This window comes from Diabrotica undecimpunctata, chromosome 6 (assembly GCF_040954645.1).
Source record: "Diabrotica undecimpunctata isolate CICGRU chromosome 6, icDiaUnde3, whole genome shotgun sequence".
Classification (NCBI taxonomy): domain Eukaryota; kingdom Metazoa; phylum Arthropoda; class Insecta; order Coleoptera; family Chrysomelidae; genus Diabrotica; species Diabrotica undecimpunctata.
In genome coordinates, this window is record NC_092808.1 from 8,502,365 (window position 1) to 8,516,684 (window position 14,320).

A 14,320-nucleotide genomic window follows, 5' to 3' on the forward strand; every position below is an offset into this window, starting at 1 on the left:
GGGTTGCTCAGGTTACCGGAATTTTGCCACGTGGAGGTGAAAGTCGTAATTGACCAGGACATGCTAGTGACGCTAACTAGATGCAGCGTCATATTTTGCGCATTACTACCCCATTTGAACCCCAAATAATATCAAAATGCCACAAGAAAATACCTTTCGAACAATATATATAACCTAAAATTATGCTATCTAGAGCCATATCAGCCATATGTTTTTTCTACAAATACTTATCTTCATTCAACCACTAACATGGTGGCATTCCTTTTATCTCCTTAGTTTTCTTTATTTTGAATAAATTTATAAATACATTTTGTGTAAAAAAATATTTGAGATATATACTTTTTCTTTTAGATATCGAAAGAGACTACAATATTTACATCAGAGAAGAACAATTTAAGGGTGAGTTTAAATTGATATTTAAATCGTATTTCTATATAATTAAACAAAGACAGTCATACGAAAAATAAGAAATGGCAAGGGAATAATTTACATTTTTAGAATGGTTTAGTAATTTCAAAAATAATATGATTTAAATATATCTTTAATTCTATTAAAATTTGTTTTTTAACAACTTTTCTATGCAACAATTGCTTCCCTTTGGGGAAGTTACATTCTAAAGTAATTCTATCTATTATATAATTCATCATTTTAGACGTTCTTTTAGGACTTCTCACATCATAATTATGTTGACAACTTGTTTCATAATCATTTAAACATTGATTTACATACTTCTCGGTTATTGATTATAGATTTTAGGTTTCTAAAATTATTTATTCTCTGCACTGTTGTCCTCTACTTTTCTTCTACAATGCTGTAGATATAATGAAAATTTTATTAGTTCTTTATTAATCTAATTCCTCAAGTCCGTTTTACAGCTTGCAATTATACCTGCAAGACGCAAGAAAATTGCCAAAAGGCATGCGCAGTATGTAGTCAGCTGATTATTTCCTGCAACTTCTTACTATTTGATAAGTAATATACAGATTGAACGAATTTAAAACGGAACATACTAAATCAATGTATTTCGGCTCAACTCCGCTCTAGGTGGTTGGCCAACAAAAGGTTGTCAAATAATTATATTATAAAAATCCAATACTTCAGCGGGCTGCTGGATTCTGAATTCATTCAAGAACAAGTCAAAACTCCACCCAAATAGGTTGCCTAGAATCACTGTGAAAACTAGACTAAACAAGCAGTTATTATGCTGTCAAACCACCTATGGATTCCTTATAGTCCAAGAGCTAGAGCCGAAATTTTAAACTGATCAGTAATATGACATTTCTCTATTGGAATATATTCATTGTAACTGGGTTAAGACTTTGCCTTACAGGCGGACGCCCCTCGTGGTACAGGGGGTGGCTATACAGGGATGAAGTTGTAATTTTTTTCGGAAAAATTAACGATCGATAATATGGCTGAAAATTTGCCCAGAGTAAGATCTTGGTATAACTAGACGAAATCCCAAAGGGCGGACGCGAGAGTAGATACATAAGAGGTGGCGGACAGGGGTGAAGTTGCAATTTTTTGGGGAAAAATTAACGATAAGTAATATGTCCGCCATTTTCATGGCTCATTATTTAGCCCCTAAAATCTCTAAATCCAAAAGGGCGGACAGCTGGGTTGGTACAGAGAGCCATAAAACGGGGTCAAATGTACCACTTGACTGCGCATTTTCGGTCTCGGTAACAATTTTCAAACTGATTTTATTATGATATTTTTAGACCTTATTATTTTTGGAATTGTTCTCGTCAATCCTGTTCCATATAAGTGACATATGAAAGTTTCTAAGGTTTCAAAAACTTCATTACAATCGAAGTCAGTTTCACCAAGTTGGATAAAAGCATCTTGATACTTATTACATTTAGCGCATGCGTCTAGAATTACTGATCTAAATGGAACGCGCATCATTATTTTAATATTTTAAAATAATAATGATGCAAAATTAATTTCCAATCAGAATTTGTAAAATTATAATTAACTAATGAAAAAAAAATTCAATCAATTTGAAAGTTAAAAAAAATATTGTAAGTAAATTTCAAAACTTAAAAAATTGATAATTCCACTATTAAATTGATTTTTATTAATAATTATTTGTAAAATGTTAAAGGAATTCTACAAATTGAATTTTACCTACTGATAAATAGAAATAATTTATTTTGTATTTGATTATTAATGTAATAATAAATCAAATTTTTCTTATATCTGAACAACCATTATTTATGCAATATAAATTTAAAAACCTTTTTATTGTAATAAAAAATAAGTAAAATTACTATTTGTTATACCGAAAATATTCAATAGTTAACACTATAAAATTACATTAATTTAATAAAATTACTTAACCGGTTTCATAATTAATTTTTATTAATCATCAGATAATTTCAATTGATTATTATATTGAAAATATTTTTTTTTGTTTTTCATTCTAATATCAAACATTTATTCAATTAAAAATTAGTTCGTAAAATATTAATATTTAAGAAAAAAATGTGATTTGTGAAGTAAATATGACTTTAGTTTGAAAAAAAAAACATTATCATAGTATCATTTTAAAACTACAAAATATTCTATAAAAGATTCAGACGATGACGTAGAGTTTTATCAAATGTTTTAGAAACATTGTTTTATTACTGATCAGTTCAAAATTTCGGCTCTATCTCTCCGACTATTAGGCAAGGTCCTCTTTCCTTTATCTAAGCCTAAGCTGTCAGATGGATATTTTGGGCGGTGTTGCCAATCTCATTCCTCTAGATGTTTTTCAAATAAGGTGTTAACCATAAAATATTTACAGGAAAGAAAGGAAATAACTACAAACCATTAAGTTTATTTTTGTTATTAGTCTGTTGTAGTAGATTGGTAAATACAATGAAAAATATAGGCAAATATCCGATTTATTTAAAGATACGAAGAAGATATAACTCTCAAAAAGATCCGCAAATCGGATTATTACACGGCGATTGGCAACATTGACTTTGGGCGGCGCTATAGAATATGGTGCGTCCTAAAAGGAGACAGATAGTTGAACGATATTTTATACAATCTCTATCACCGGGTATGGATTTATTTTTGTCCAAGTTTTATATTGTTCCACTATTTCAAATGCAGTTCAAACAGACATATATTAAATTGTATGTTCCGTTTTAAATTCGTTCAATCTGTATACTAATTTTGATTTTTCCAACATTGTCAAATGTCATAATCACTGATTGACATGGATCTATCTTAGACAAGGAAAGAGAGGGAGACACTACGTCTTACTGAAGACAAAGCAGTACCAGAAAGGTTGCCGGCTCATATTTTATTTCTTTAGTAGATTGAGAATAATGGATATATATCAATAAATAGATTTTTTCAAAATTTATAATTGAATACTGACATAATGATCACTTTTCGAACATGATATTATCATTACATATTTTTTAGTAGATCGATATAGTGTTTCAGCAAATCAGTAAATGGTAGAATCAGTAGATCTACTGAAAATCAGTAGACCTGGTAACCTTGCGAGAGGTAGTAATATGCAACGTACAGACACCAAAACATGGCGGTCACATCGAAACTAGCTTCACTTTGCGAAGGTTTATTAAATGAGCGTTACCTGTCCTCTCTCTTTCCTTGTCTAAGGGATTTATAATAATATAATAGTCTTTCACTAATAAACAGAAATAAGTAATTAAAAAAAAACAGAAGTTTATAAGTTAGGTCAAGTAAAAATTTCAACATCAATTGCATTGCAAGCTGTAAATCGCACATAAAGATCTTGCAATAGACTTGTATGAAAGTTAGTCATACAAGAAATTGCAGCAAGTTTTCTTGCAAGCTGTAAAGCGGCCTTTAGTTTAAACTAAATGTCATCAAATTCCTCGTGTCTGCCCAGCTTTTTCAAATTTAGACCGCATCACTGGAACTATTTGTTAAGATTTCCATAAATTCAATAAAACCGTCACATTAAGACCATTTAGAGCATGAGTATATTTATTTTTTCTTCATCATTCATCTTAATGATATATTTCAACGAAAACAAAATAAAATCTCGTTGAGAAATATATTTTTAATATTAGTGAAATCGTTAAATTGACAACAGAAAATGTATCTCTATTTTGAATTTTAAACTACAACACCAAATACAACTACAATCAAAGTAGAAGAATAAGTATTAATAAAAAAAGTACACGATGTGGAAAAATTTAAGAATAATTTAATATTTAATAATAATACTTGAAATCTTACAAATAGTCCTAAAATAAAGAGATAAGATGGTCTCTACATTATAACCTGGCTTGCTAATATGGCATAGAATACCTACCTAAATTTCCTAAACAACCAAATTAGTACAGCTTAGAGCCTATGTATTGATTTTTTTTATGTCAGACTAGACTGGAAGAAAACAAAAAAAAACAAAAACACTAACAATCAAGAAGAAAAAATCGACATTAATAAAGTAAAAGATCCCGACATTGCAAATGTATACAGACAGCAATTAGAAGATCAAATAAGGACAGAAAACTTAGAAGAAAAAGAAGACACTAACCAACTATGGGCAAATATACGAGATATTTTGTTACAGAAATCGGTTGAAATATTGGGCAAAACCCAGTCAGAAAAAAAATCATTGGTTTAACCATGAGTGCGAAATGGCCACAAATAGAAAGAACGCAGCATATCAAAAAACCATCAACTCAGGTTGTACACGGAGAAAAAAAGAAGAGTATAGACGTTTTAAAAGAGAGAAAAAACGTATCCATCGACATACGAAGAGGGAATACGAACAGAACACTATCAATGAAACACAACACACTATCAACACAACATTTCAGCGAACATCTAAATATAAACGATATTGAAGGAGATTACAACATAGACAATCAACAAAATCTATAACGTCAACTACACAGTGAAAACCCAACAAGAGAAGAAGTGAGAAATGCGATCCTAAAACTCAAAAGACAATAGAGCCCCAGGAATCGATGAAATCTATTCGTAAATGTATAAAAAAGGTAATGATCAACTTTTTGCAGCAATCCATAAACTAATAGTACTTATATGGCAAAATGTATTGGCACCAGAAGAGTGGCTAAAGGGAATAATATGTCCGTTGCATAAAAAAAAAAGCAGATAAAAGCAGTTAAAGCACTATACAAAGAAAACAAAGTAGCTATTAAATGTGGAAATAAAGCCTACAATCCATTTAAGACGACAAAAGGACTTCTATAAGGCTGTGCTACGTCCCCTACTCTGTTTAAAATATTCTTGGAAAAGACACTCAAACCATGGAGGAGAAAGTGCGAAGGAATGGGCATACCAGTAAGAGACGAATACCTATACACCTTAAGTTTTGCCGACGATCAAGTAGTCATCGCACAAGATGAAGAAGATCTCAGCTTTATGCTCAGAAAACTAGAAGAAGAATATAAAAACAACGGTATGGAAATAAACTTAGAGAAAACCGAATACCTAACAACAGAAAACAAGGATATGAGAAACCTAGAGATAGACGAGGGAAGACAAATAAATGGAACAGATAAATTCAAGTATTTAGGAACCATAATATCGAACCAGGGAACAACAGAAGAAGATATAAACAACAGACTGAGACAAACAAGAAACTGTATAAGACAACTAAACTCAGTGTTGTGGGATAAGAACATTAGGATAAAGACAAAAAAGAGAATATATAACACCCTGACAAGAAGTATCCTGACATATGGGTTCGAAAACTGGACAATAAACAAGAGAAATAGAAGTAGAATAAGAGCAGTAGAAATGGAGTTCCTGAGGAGAAGCTGTAGACTAACAAAAAGAGATAGAATTGAAAACGCAGAGATTAAGCGGAGAATGGGAGTGCAATCAGACATAATCGACTATATAGAGGAGAAGAGACTATCCTGGTACGGCCACGTCAGAAGAGCGGACAGAGGACGCTGGATAAACAAAATCACAGAATGGAGCCCGATTGGAAGAAGAAAGAGAGGAAGACCCCGAAGGTCATTCAGAGATGAAATCGACTAGGCTATGGAGAAAAGAACCCTGCGAGATGGAGACTGGAATGACAGGGAAAATTTGAGAAAACGGTTGAGTGAAGGAAGACAGTGAAAACTGTGGAAATCCTTAGTAGTAGTAGTGCATAAAAAGGATGATCAACTGGAGTGTAAGAATTATAGAGGCATTTCTCTGTTAGCATCTGCGTATAAAATCTTCGATAATGTATTTGAAAGACTTAAACATTTTACAAAGGATATTGTTGGTCAATATCGATGCGGATTTACTGCTGGAAAGTCAACTACCCATCAAATTTAAGCACATAGATAGAGTCTAGAAAAGTCACTAGAATGTAACATAGATACACACCATCTCTTCGTTAACTTCAAAGCAGCCTATGACACTGTTAAAAGAACTGCATTATATAATGCAATCATAGACTTTGGAATACCACTGAATTTAGTTAAGTTGACCCAACTAACAATCTAAAAGTTAAGCTCATCATTAGAATCGAAGGAGAAAACTCTACGTTCTTTGACAATAATATTGGTCTAAGACAGGGTTACGAGCTGGCATGTCTCCTCTTTAATATTGCCTTGAAAATGGCAATCAGACAATTAAATATTAGAATGAATGGAACTATTTTTAATAGATCGACGCAAATTCTAGCATACGCTGACGATATAGTTATAGTGGGCAGAAGTCTGAGAGACATGGTGCAGTGTTTTACAAGGCTTGCGGACGCGGAAAGTGAATTATCACTTATGATAAATGAGGAAAAAACCAAATATTTGTTGATTTCTAAAAACTCCCGAAATATCCAACAGAGAATTCAAATTAACAACAATACATTTGAGCAAGTCACAGAATTCTTATATCTTCGAAATAAAAAGACGTATAGCAATAGCAAACAGAACAGAACAGAAAGACTTCTTGGTATTTTTGAGAGAAAAATTCTTGGAAAGATTTTTGGGGCCGTAAACGAAAATGAGCTATGGCATCGAAGATACAACTTTCAACTATATCAGTTATACACCGATTCAGATATTGTGAAATTTGTCTCTAAGTGCAGAGACCTAGATGAGCTCGACACATTGCTAGGATGTCAGATCACGAATACACGAAGAGATTAACATTTTCAAAACTAGAGGGCACAAGAAGTAGAAAGATGTTGATGTGTAGAGACTGATTTCAGTAAGAACTACAAAGAAAAGATGATTATTAAAATGACGCTCAAATTTGGAAGAGAAATTTACTAACGAAAAAGAAACCGTGATAAAATCAATAGGTTGATATTTTTGTTGGGTAGATGATATTGTCATTTTGTCGCGTAGTCTCGCGTCCCTTTTGAAAGTCAAGCCATATCTTTTGCGAACGTAGTAAATTAAACGATTAAAATAGTTAAGAAGCTTTAATGGGTTGGTGTTATTTTTTTGGTTTGACTACTTTTTTGATTGTTTAATATATATTTAAAAATATCTACAATAGTGATGTATAATTTTTTAGATCTTTTTATTAAATATCTAAGTATTTATGAAAGACAGTCCAAACTTTTGGTCTCAGTGGTTCTTAATTTTGATCTAGCTGAGAACATTTTATAACTGGTAAAAGTCTTTGTTTGATTATGGCTCATATTGGAGGAAATAAAGGATTTGCTGATCAAGGTTTATAAGAATTTGTTTCAAACTGTACGAAAAACTGCCATGAAGAAATTACCAGATTTAACATTGCAGCTATTCGCCAATTGGCAAAAAGTTATGTCATACCAGAGAACGAAAAATCCTGGAAACTTGATAATTGAAGAAAAAATAGAGGCATGTAATTTTGGCTTAGTTTACTTGATCATTGGCATTTAATGTTGTATTGTATTCGAAGTTCATATTATTTTTCTAAATTTTTCTACAAAACCAAAACAAATCTTTTCAAAAGAAGTATAGTCTATTAGTACTAAACTAACACTTGGACCGCTTTATGACATATCCTTTGGGGTTTTGCTTCCATTACAGGATTTCTCCGTAACTCTCTCCCGATTTCGGAGGGAAATTGGACAAGATGTTCACGTAAACATCTATAAGTCACCTTCTTTAATTACTTGTTGGACTATATAAGGCCGTATTCTATCTATTTTTGGACATATGTCCTCCTTTATTTTGCTTAAGGTCTTTTTGTATTCTATTCCGTTTTTTTTTCGTATATAATATCACAAGAGAGAAAATGTTGCCGGTAATATTTTCGACTGGTATGAAAGTTTGTTGCCTGAAAATTTTCGCGAATTAAATTTTGACGTGACGAGACGTGAGTAGACTCAAAAATTAGACACAGAAATCAGTGTATTGTTTGTAAACACACTAACTTGTGCAGTGGATAACTAAAATATTTACCAAGATCAAAAGAGTTTCAAAAACTAGTCTGGAAAGAACTTTTTAGAATTTATGAGACTCTGGCCCTTTTATGTTATCCCGTAAGGTTTAGTAATTTCACGTTACTCGCGAGTATCGGTCTTTAATACTGCTTTAGAATTTTTTTCTATAAAATGCCAAGTGTGGTGTAAACATTTGAACTGTTTTTTTTTTCAAATAAAGCAAAATAACAATTTTTAGCTAAAAAATTCTGGGCAAAAAATGTTTTGTTTTTAGAGGTCTTCTTGGTCGGAGACACAGTTCATGCACATTTTGCTGATTTGCTCGAGCCAAGGGTAGCTGAGAGTTGTAACATTCTTAAGACGTTTTTATCTTCTTCTGGTATAGGCACAACAAACAAGTTTTGCTTACTTACAGGTGTTGGCCTCTTTATGTCAATAGTTCGTTCCTAACATCATTGACTCCGAGACGGCATTTGATAACAGCTTGAAGTTCTTTATTTAATTGTGGATTTACAAGTTTGCTTGCCATTATTGGCTTTACGAGTTGCATTGCTCGTTCTTTAACAAACCGACGTCTGGATTTTGATGTATTGTCGCATTTCCCCGCAAAGAAAAATTGACGCATTTCCCGTCAAGTTTAGGTGTCAACGTTACCTTTGGTCGAATTATAAAATTATTCCAGGAAGGCCGTTTTCGAGGTCGCTTGATTTAGCATGATGAGTTAAACACACCAATAATACGGAGGTATCTCCTGCTTGTCGTTTTTCAATGTATAAGATAAACCTTGGTTGGTTTCTAAACCTTCCTTTCTTCCTTAGTGTTTTTATATCGCTAGGTTTATACTATACTATATTAATTAATTTTTTTGGCTTTCTCCCCTCCTACGAGGGGGCGTTTTAGGGGCGAAGCCGGGGAGTAGGAGTGATAAACTTTTTTGTATCTTTTTTGAAGTTCCAAAATTGACATTTTCAGCAAAATTCAGCTTGTTCGTATGCATTTTCGTCTGACGACCATAGATATAACAATACAAATAGACTGAGTGCTATAACACAGTCGCGTTCCCCAGTGCGACAGAAAAAACTGACGCAAAGCAGTTCCTGCATCTCTTTCTAATTAGCCAGGTGTATCGACCATGTGACCTAATTGACCAATGAGAAGGTAACGTGGTGGATAAACCCGGCCCATCAGAAAGAGATGTAGGAACTGCTTTGCGTGAACTTTCTGTGTTGCACTGGGGAAACGCGACTGTATGGCAGCAGTCAGTATATTTGTATTATGTCTATAACTACAGCAGCGTTTATTCCAATCCGGAATCATACAATATATACTGAAGCTACGCAGTGGCCCAAGGCCATGAGTTCATTCTTTCCGCATTTATGAATAGTTGAATTGTAGGTAGCCGTACAGAATACCATCTTCGCGGCTTAAGGGTTAATTATAATAATAATATTGTTGGATAGTTTTTCCCAATCTTTGAACAATACTTTTAATCGAATATATTAAACAATCAAAAAATTTATAAAATCCTTTTGTAATTCCATGATAACATTGAATTAATATAATTAATTTCTATTAGTACTCATATAGCAAATGATGACACTTGTTAACTATTTCAGCTGAAATATGAGTGATGAAACTTTTGTCAGGGAAATTTTCTACATTGAACTCTTTCAGCAAAACATAACAAATAGCGAAAGTGGAAATAGAGACATTTTTTATATGAAAAATAGAAAATACAGGAAAATATTTTTGAAGCAGCCAGTGGATGGTTACACAGTTCCGGTGAACGCCTACGGATATGGATTCATGTTGCTGGACATCAAAAATAACCGAAGAATCTGTTTTCAATGCAATTTTTGTGAGGACAGGTTGAACGAAAATCATCCTTTCTTTTACGTTATCAATAACGTTGAAATTTCCATATGCCGTTTTTGTTTGCCGTATTTCGAGGACCACAATTTTGGAACTGCAGTCATAAAGTACGAGGTTCCGTTGGAGTTGCAGGACAAGTTGCTGTTCTCGTGCAGGCGTTGGATGTGCAAAGACAAGATGCCGTATTTGTACAGAAGCGCCAAAATTTTACACAACGAAATGTCTTGTATCACAAATTTGTATACTTACTGCCATATTTGTTGCGAAGATATCGATGAAAATATCAAGGTACACGTTAGGAATTTTCACAAAGATGTTCAGCTTGCTTTCTCAGATTTAACATTGAGGACAAGTTCTTCATCACCCACTACGACTATAATATACTTTTTAAATAAGCACGGATTCGTATTAATCGAGAAAAATACTTCTTTTACGGTTCTTAAGCACTCCTTTGACCATGTTCTTACTATAAGCGGTTTAAGGTACCAAAATAACAGGGAAATCACCGAATATTTAGGTTCATTTAACAACTCTTTTACTATTTGTAATAGAAGTTTTATTAGCATTATCATAAAGATAATTCCAATGTAGATTTTATCTACTTTTTGTAGTTTTGTACTTTTGAAACTATTTTACATTATGAAACCGGTGTCTTCCTAATAATTCTTGAAAGTTTGTTAAAAATAACTAAATAAGATTGAATTTTGAATTGATATTGATTGAAGAAATCGTTATTTCTATACAGTTATATACAGTAATACTCGGGAATAAATGTTCTATATGTGTTATAACAAAATTATTCTGCCATGAGCGATTGTCATAGCGAGGTCTTCACGATCTTCCACTATTTAGAAAAATTATCTCGCTTTTCGCATTTTCGTCAAATCTAGAAAGGTTGCCAGTTGATCAGAAAGTCAATGCTCCTAAAATGTTTACGAGTTGTTTTCTTGTCTTCGTGATACTCAGTCACAGTAAGATCTTCTTGAGAATCTCTCACAGTCTTCATTACAGTTTCTAGTTTACTTTTACTTATTCCGAGTGCGTCACAAACTCGTTGATTTCATATAATAATGACTTTAAAGGTCCACCATTGTCTCTTTCCATAGTAAAGTATTTAAGCACATTTGCAATTAATTCATCAATAAGACAATGCCTCTAGAAAACGCCGCGTTTTTTTGTCGCCACGCGACAGGCGAAAACGCGTGCATAAATGCGGCCTACGTGATGTTGTTATAAAATTATTTCCATTAAATTTAATTGCACGTTTATTTCAATTCTGACTTTGACATTTTCACACAGAGTTGCCGTATTGTCAGAATATCAGATAATTTAGGGAATTATGAAATGATGAAAACGTAAGGTTATTTCACCTGTTCTGAGTTATTTTGGAAATATGTACCAAATTTTTATATAAATGTGATTTTAAATGAATAAATAAAATTGTTGTTGGCGAATTTGTAAGCAGTTGGTTGTACTGTGACAATGTCATTGATAGCGTGCAATTAACTTGAAAGAAGATAATGATCAAAAAAGCAAAGATTGTTCTCAAATATAGTTATTGACGAAGAAAAACCTTCACCCAATTATCAAACGAATAAAGCTCATTACATAATACATGAAAACACAAACATAAAGCAATCAGCGTATACCAAAAATTTTATTAAACCAATTCTTTATTGGTTTAATGCTGTTAGTAATTGAATTATATTTTTTAATATTATTTTAATGATAATTAAATATTAAATAATTGAAACTTTTGTTAATGCAATCCATATTTTTTCGAAACACTTAAATTTAGAACGAAAAGACATCTCTGGTTTACACAGTCTTAATTACATCGAATAAGAGCAACTGTTATCTTCTTTTTAAAACGTTTTCTCTGTAAAAATTTCTATTTAACGCTTTTGATATGCATCATCATTAGCTGTTTTGAGTCCACTGCCGAACATAGGCCTCCCGTAATTAATTTAATTGATATTATCTAAGCGTTAATAATATTTTTGATAATATATTTTTATATATCAAGGTGGAGCGACAATCTGCACGTTGATGCGGGTGGATGAAGTTTAAACATGCGATTCGCCTAGAATTAAGAAGAAAAAGGACGATACTAAGAAGATACGTGAATAAATATACATAATGGCTAATGTTTTACGATTTCTTAAGACTCTAGTGATGTTTACTACAAAGTCATCGAAAAAAATTATATTTAGAGCAGGCTTTTCTTCTTTTTGATGGTTAGACACAAAGAATTCAAAGTAAATATTGAGGCAAAAAATTTGACCGCTACCAAACGTTCAGCCACTAGCGATAAGGCAAAATCTGTAAAGCGGTCACTATACTACTCGCGAAGTTGATCAAAGTTCAGCGAGTACGAGAGTGTAGACAGGTACTTCATGCGCCTTCGCTTCGCTTCGTTCTACTTCCGTTCTGTGTCAGTTTTTCGCGTCCCAGTCAAAGGGCTCCAAGTTCGAATACGAAGTGTCACACTACATTACTCGACTTCACGAGTACGTAGAGAGTCACCTCGCCTCGATTAACTTCAGAGTGTAGACGGCGTTTAAAGAAAGCGACAATAAAAAGAGCCGCATCACAGACAGGATTTTACCGCATTTGTTGACACCACACTTAGTTATTTTTTCATATATGGGCTTGTCAAAATCCAAAAATCATTACGATGATGATTAACTTAAGAAAATTATACAATTCTATATCAAGAATGATGAAAAATTGTTGGATTGCATTATCAAAATAATCTTAAATCATTTTTAGATGGTAATTTTAAATTTTATTTGTTTAATTTTTTATAAAAAGACTGAAGCACATGGGCAACCAAATAAAGGAAATGTTTATCTATATTTCTTGTATATTATAAACTAGCTGAATAATAATTTTCTTCTTTTTTAAGACTCTTATTATCAGTATAAATTATCTGCAGTACAGTACAGTATTCCATATTCTTATGTTAGTCATTGAAATCAAGAGTCTAGATGGATATTCCTTATGTATTGTTTATTAAATGCCGTATTCGTCAAAATACTATGTATGCTTCCTAATAATTCCGAAATAAATATTAATAAAGTGTGACACAAACTCTTAATTTAAACTATTCTTTGTTGTCATCATCTTCATAATGTAGTGCAACAACCTTAGGTGAGTCTCGGCTGATTGTATAACTTTGTTCCAATTGGCTCGATCTTCTATCAATCTTTTGTCAAATGGTATGTTCATTTTTTGATAGTTTTGAGAAGTAACTCAAGATATGAATGGATTTTGTCTCTTTATTACATTCTGAGACGTCCAAGACGTCTTTCCTATGGAATCCTTCTTCCAAACTAGTTTTACAAGATTTTCGTTATGAAGTCTATATACCTATCTTATGCATGTCTATAAAGCCCGCCTTAATTTTTGAGATTTAATTACTGGATACTATCGTTATAAGGTTCTCTTATATGCGAATATGTCTCTTAGCAGTCTAAATGTCTTATTTCTTCTTCCTTCTTGTATGTGGGATTTAAAGCCTGTTTCTTCTTCAATATGAGCCGTCTAAATTGTTTAAATTATCGCACTATCTTTTTCTTGGTCTGCCAATACTTCTTCGTCCATTTGGTGACTTAACTCGTGCTATTCGTACTATCCTGTCCTCTGCCATTCTACTAATGTGTTCGTTCCACTCCTGCTACCCATCCATTTATGTCTTCTATATTGCATGCTCTTCTTATGTTTTTGCTTCTCTCCCTATCCAACAGACTTTTCTCTGATATTCCTGTTGTTTCTAGTAGTCGTCTCGTTTTAGATGTGTCAGGTCTTGTCTCCACCGTGTATGTTAATATAGGTCTAATTGCTGCTTTATAGAATCTTGTTTTTGTGTCTTGTCTTAGGTGTTTGTTCTTCCAGATTGTGTCATTAAGAGATCCCGTCGCTTAACTTGCTTTTAACCTTTGCTGTCTCCCTTCTTCTTCAACATCTCCTTAACTAGTTATATTTATTCCCAGATATCTAAACCTAGCTTCCTGCTTTATTATTTTCCCATCAATTTCGATTTTACATTATAGTGGGTATTTAGATGTTGTCATACATTTGGTTTTTTGTGCTATTATCATATTG

The 14,320-nt window shown here is 32.7% G+C and overlaps 1 long non-coding RNA gene across 1 annotated transcript in view; it reads left to right on the plus strand.

Annotated features, from left to right (window-relative positions):
- Nucleotides 1–14,320, plus strand: part of LOC140443088 (uncharacterized) — a 48,338-nt gene that overhangs the window by 4,615 nt on the left and 29,403 nt on the right. The window contains exon 2 of the long non-coding RNA XR_011951182.1: nucleotides 352–399. This is a non-coding gene — a long non-coding RNA (uncharacterized lncRNA). The remainder of the gene's footprint in view (nucleotides 1–351; nucleotides 400–14,320) is intronic.